The 5,511-nt window shown below is 49.0% G+C and overlaps 1 long non-coding RNA gene across 3 annotated transcripts; it reads right to left on the bottom strand.

Annotated features, from left to right (window-relative positions):
- Nucleotides 1–255: 255 nt before the first annotated feature.
- LOC125156867 (uncharacterized) lies at nt 256–5,296 on the bottom strand. 3 transcript variants are annotated; one of them, XR_007148818.1, is made up of 5 exons: nt 4,319–5,296; nt 4,129–4,220; nt 3,666–3,763; nt 3,204–3,410; nt 256–3,045 (listed from the first exon to the last, which is right to left on the bottom strand). It is a non-coding gene; the product is annotated as an uncharacterized LOC125156867 (long non-coding RNA). The 3 variants fall into 3 exon arrangements; XR_007148817.1 differs by having other exon boundaries at nt 4,129–5,296; XR_007148819.1 differs by lacking the exon at nt 4,129–4,220 and having other exon boundaries at nt 4,263–5,296.
- Nucleotides 5,297–5,511: the final 215 nt, after the last annotated feature.

The raw sequence follows: 5,511 nt of genomic DNA, 5'->3' as shown, positions 1-5,511 counted from the left end.
AATGAATGGCCCGAAATGGCGTATAGAAACAAAGACCCAAGGATGAATCCTCCACTCTGGACACCTGACCCAGGAGGCTCCCGGACATCCAGCTCATCAGCTCATGTCCGTGAGAATCTAAACGTCCCCTGCCTCATGGAAGGTTCATTGACAGCACCCACACGCCGCTCCTCTTCCCGCCATGTGCAGAGTATGGTCAGCAGAAGAGTGCAGAAAGCTTACATGGAAACGCTTGGATACAATTCCAACCACATTGCCATCCACAAAATGAGGATCCCTAATGATTCCTAGGATGCCATTGCTCTGTACGGTAGACAAACTTTTTTAGCTTCTTTGTATTGGAAGCCTGAGAACCAGACATGACCCATTTCTTCCCAGGGAACTAATATCTGCCCAGTCGCCAGATGCTGCCATCGCCCCTGAACCCACAATGCCTACCACACTTTCACACTAACACACACTACCCACCCCCTTGCAAGTCTCTTTACACTCCCAGAGTTTACACATATATCCCTTCTGGACCCTAGGTTTCACTAATGGGGGGAAATGAATGGCCCAAAATGGCGTATAGAAACAAAGACCCAAGGATGAATCCTCCACTCTGGACACCTGACCCAGGAGGCTCCCGGACATCCAGCTCATCAGCTCATGTCCGTGAGAATCTAAACGTCCCCTGCCTCATGGAAGGTTCATTGACAGCACCCACACGCCGCTCCTCTTCCCGCCATGTGCAGAGTATGGTCAGCAGAAGAGTGCAGAAAGCTTAGATGGAAACGCTTGGATACGATTCCAACCACATTCCCATCCACAACATGAGGATTCCTAATGATTCCTAGGATGCCATTGCTCTGTACGGTAGACAAACTTTTTTAGCTTCTTTGTATTGGAAGCCTGAGAACCAGACATGACCCATTTCTTCCCTGGAACTAATATCTGCCCAGTCGCCAGATGCTGCCATCGCCCCTGAACCCACAATGCGTACCACACATTCACACTAGGACACTCTACCCACCCCCTTGCAAGTTTCCTTACACTCCGAGAATTTACTCGTATATCCCTTCTGGACCCTAGGTTTCACTAATCGCGAGAAATGAATGGCCTGAAATGGCGTATAGAAAAAAAGGCCCAAGGATGAATCCTCCACCCTGGACACCTGACCCAGGAGACTCCCGGACATCCAGCTCATCAGCTCATGTCCGTGAGAATCTCAACGTCCCCTGCTTCATGCAATGTTCATTGACAGCACCCACACGCCACTCGTCTTCTTGCCACGGGCAAGGTATGATCACCAGAAGAGTGCACGAAGTTTTGATGGAAACACGTGGATACAATTCCCACCACATTCCAGTACACAACATGAGGATTCCCAGTGATTCCTAGGAGGCCATTGCTCTGCATGGTAGACGTACTCTTTCAGCTTCTTTGTAAAGGGCGTCTGACAACCTGACAACCCCACATTGGGTAGCACTACGGAGAACAGTAGCATGGCCTCTCAAAAAATTAAGAATTGAGCTCCTATATGATGTATCAATCCCGTATGTGGGCGTTTATGTAAACGACAGGAAGCCACTATGTCAAAGACCCATACTCATCCCATATCCTCACTACAGTATTAGTCTCACCATGTAAGACACGAGAGACTTGTGAGCATCCATCAACAGTATAAATGGATAAAGGAAATGTGGTACATGTATCCAATGAAATAATCCTCATCCGTGGAAACGTGCGCCTATGACAGGGAACCAGTGTAACAACGAACCCACTCCATTTCAAAGGCCTTACCTCGTGCTCCTTCGGCAGCACAAGTGCAAAGGCCTTACCTTCAGGTGTTCGATATCCATTCCCTTTCTGTCACCGACATACATAAGAGGAATGAAAATCCACTTCAGGCTAACAGGGTTTGACATGAAATACTTCACACCAAGAATTCATAACTCATTAACATCCCCGCTGGGAAGTACACATTCATTGAGTACAGGCCTCATAACGCAACTGATGTGGCAGGCTCCAGAGTGGACTCCTGGGCAAGAGCCACCAAGCCGGACCCCACCTTAAATTGGGAGGGTCACCTTGTCTTTCCCTCAGGGTCCTGAGTTTGAGATGCCTCCAATTAAACAGTCCCCCTTTTGGAAGCGTCAACCTTGGGACTTATTTTGTTAAGTGCCAGTACTCAGAAGACTTACCCATAAAACATTCATCTACGTCTTCCCCATCCCTCCCCCCAATGAAATGACCCAACATGACTTTGATGGGCAGTGGGCGGGCACGAGTGTGTGTGGAAGAAGGAGGAGGCATCACGGTTATTAAGTTGTACAACTGCTTTTGACAAGCAAACAAGCCATTCTTGTTCACTTTTGTACCTACCGCCTGGCGAAGGAACATGTGTTGGGGCACAGGGTTTTCTAAGTACCTCAGGTCTCGGGTTTTCACTGGGTAGGAAGTCGTAATGACCCCCATCTCCCACGGCTTGAAAGTAACTGAACCAAGTACAGGGATAAATGAAAAGTCTCTGAAATGTCAACATGCTGCGGAAAGGCTACATACGTTAGTGTCTAACCACAAAGAAATGTGGATCCTTTGGACTTTGGGGAGTGCACATCAGGCTCTGCGATGCCACCTCCTGGATAAAACTGGTGCGAACAAAGCAACAGAGGAACCGGAGGTGTGTCTGACTCTAGAGGTCACGAGGGTCTTTGAATGCACCTTAGAGCCATTCGTCTTTATGCTTAACACTCTCACACCCAACCGTCAAAGTCTTCGCCGGATTTTCACCAAATTAACCCCTGCCCAGAAAAGAAGTAACTTTATACAGAGAAGGAAAGAGAGGAGACCTTTGGGCACTGCCAGTTGCCAAGCACCCTCCAGCCCCAACGTGTCGCTGAGTGACATCAGCTTCCATGTCAGACGTCCAAGGCAGCCAGGAAAGAATGCAGCTCAGAGAACGGCAGGGTCTGGGATGCTGGGCTACCTCCTGGCATCACAGCAGAGTTAAAGAGGTCCATTTCCAAAGAGCTGCCCAAGGCCCTCTGAGAATAGTTGCTGGCCCTGTGAAAGGAAACAAAATGTAGCTGAAATTACAGCCAAAGGCTCAAGAAATGAAGTGCAAGCGGGGTCTGCACAGGTGGCAAGAGGATCTAAACCAAGCCATGATCCTTTGCTCCCATAAACACATTCTGGAAACGGTGTCCTAATTTCTTCAGTACCTCCTGTGTGCTGAGCACTTCATAAAGACGATCACGCTTGATTTTCACACCACGCCTGAGAGCAAGAGCAAGGTGTCATTTCCATTTTGCAGATGTGGAAGCTGAGGCTCCGAGATGACAGGAAGAAAGGGCCGAGGGTCTTTCAGACTCACATACTGGAAACTTATTGTGAACGAAACACGATGGGTGACACGGTCTCGGCAACATCTGCAAAGCCAAAAAATAGCTAGAATGTACGGAAGGGGAACCTGCAAAGAAGTATTGACCCACATGTTGCTTGAACTGTTAGCCTGTGCTTCTAGGACGGCTGCCACATAAATGCCCGCCCACCCACCCCAGCGGGGGTGGGCCGGGAGACTGTCACCCTCTGGCACCCACTTGGTGTACAGGTCTCATCTTTCTCGCCTCTCCTAGGTACTCCTGGCTTTCAATTAATTCAGATCCACGACTTAAAAAACTTACACTCAGACCTGAAGAAATGCACCTGAGCAGTGCTCCCACAATCTCGGAGTTCCTGAAGTTTGTGTCTGACCATCCCATCCAGTCCATCCTGCTTCTGCCTGGTAGTAGAAAGCGATTACCAAAAGGATAAAAAGGCTCAAGATCAGGGTCTTGTGGACATCTGACATTCTAATAAAGCCAACGCGTGTGTAACAGTGGCACGCAACGGTAAGCAGAGGAACACGAGGAAGGTCCGGGAGAAAGATGCCACTGACTCCTTGAGGAAATTGACTCAAGACATGGAGTCTCTACCACGGAGTTAACAAGTAGTGTCTAGGGAGTGACCCCGACCTTGTGGGAAGCGCCCACGTTAGAGACTCAGGGATGGGATTTCCACACCACCTGGAAGAAAGGGACAGCTGACAGGAGGCAAGTGCTATTCACCCAACACCTCTGGCCTCACACAGCCTAAGGTTGCTCTTACCCGTATGGCTGGTCTTGACTGTCGGTTCAGGGTCCTCTCCTCTCATTACGGGCCCACCGGCTGACCGGAACTGGACGTTCCCATCACAGATCCTGAGGGAGGTGATGATTGTACAAATCTACAAAGAGACTTACCTGTGGAAGGTCAGCTTGGGACCGCTGCAGGAAAATTAGGTCACTTGGAAACTCACAACACGAGTGGATGGGGCAAACTTCCTCTTTCCCTCATCCAGAGCAATTTCTGAAAGTGGTCGGTGGGGCCAGAGGACCCAATCATGCAGCCTGTGTGAAGTAGGCCAAAAGAGTGAAAGAGAATGTTAAGACAGGAACTGCATGAATCAACCCACAAGGTGAGACTGCGGCTTTAGAGGCTGGCTGACTGTCCCCTCAGCACGAACCATGGTGCATCCCGCCTTCATCAACCAGCACAGGGGAATTCTTAAACATTATGTTAAGAGGTATCACCACTCAGTGGCGAGAAGGGGTGTCTCAGAACTCCCATGTCGCTCTTCACTAATGAAACCGTCCACTCATACACAATTGCGGGTAACAAACCTTTGGAATGGGTGGTGGAGTTCTCACTTTGTTACCAATGGCTGACACCGACATACCACGCAAGACGATGGGTAACAAATCATTCAAATGGGTTTCGTGTTCTACTTAATAGACCGCGAAATGCACATTACAATGGCTGGGCTGTTATACTAGACTTCGTGATCGGTAACACAGTAAGTTCCAAAACCGCTAAAAAGAAAAATGAGCTACGTTAATCACAACAAATTCCCGAAGCATTTCACACATTGCATAATGTCCCTACCACCTGACGTTGAACGTAGGTCTCCGAGGAGGAAACAACGGGACCAAATTGGACATTTGGTTACATACACATTGGAGAATCTGCTCTCGGTGTGCAAGAATGCCCCTAGGATACTACAGGCAATGGGCAAGTAATGAAAGCACCTTCATTTCACACTCACACTTAGATTTTGTTCAAGATCTAGGACTCTGTCTCAAAAGTCAGGCTTGGGGAGGCTAGTTGAGGGTCCCCGTTCCTGAAGTCTGCTTTCCTGTCAGCACCGAAGACAGTCAAACCCAAATACCAGCAGTGGATCTTTCACAGGTCTAAATGTAATCAAAGTACATTTTACGGACCTCCAACGTGTCACCGATATGAGTCATTAAATCGTTTCTACGTGAGCTAAGATGCCAAATTCAAGTCAATATCAAGAACCAGTCAGCAAAAAGGCTAATAAGGCAAACCCAGCTATCACCATTATCAAAAGGAAGTCCCAGGGGCGCCTGGGTGGCGCAGTCGGTTATGCGTCCGACCTCAGCCAGGTCCCGATCTCGCGGTCCGTGAGTTCGAGCCCCACGTCGGGCTCTG

Source organism: Prionailurus viverrinus, chromosome X, assembly GCF_022837055.1.
Source record: "Prionailurus viverrinus isolate Anna chromosome X, UM_Priviv_1.0, whole genome shotgun sequence".
Taxonomy (NCBI): domain Eukaryota; kingdom Metazoa; phylum Chordata; class Mammalia; order Carnivora; family Felidae; genus Prionailurus; species Prionailurus viverrinus.
This window is presented reverse-complemented; position numbering and strand designations above follow the sequence as displayed.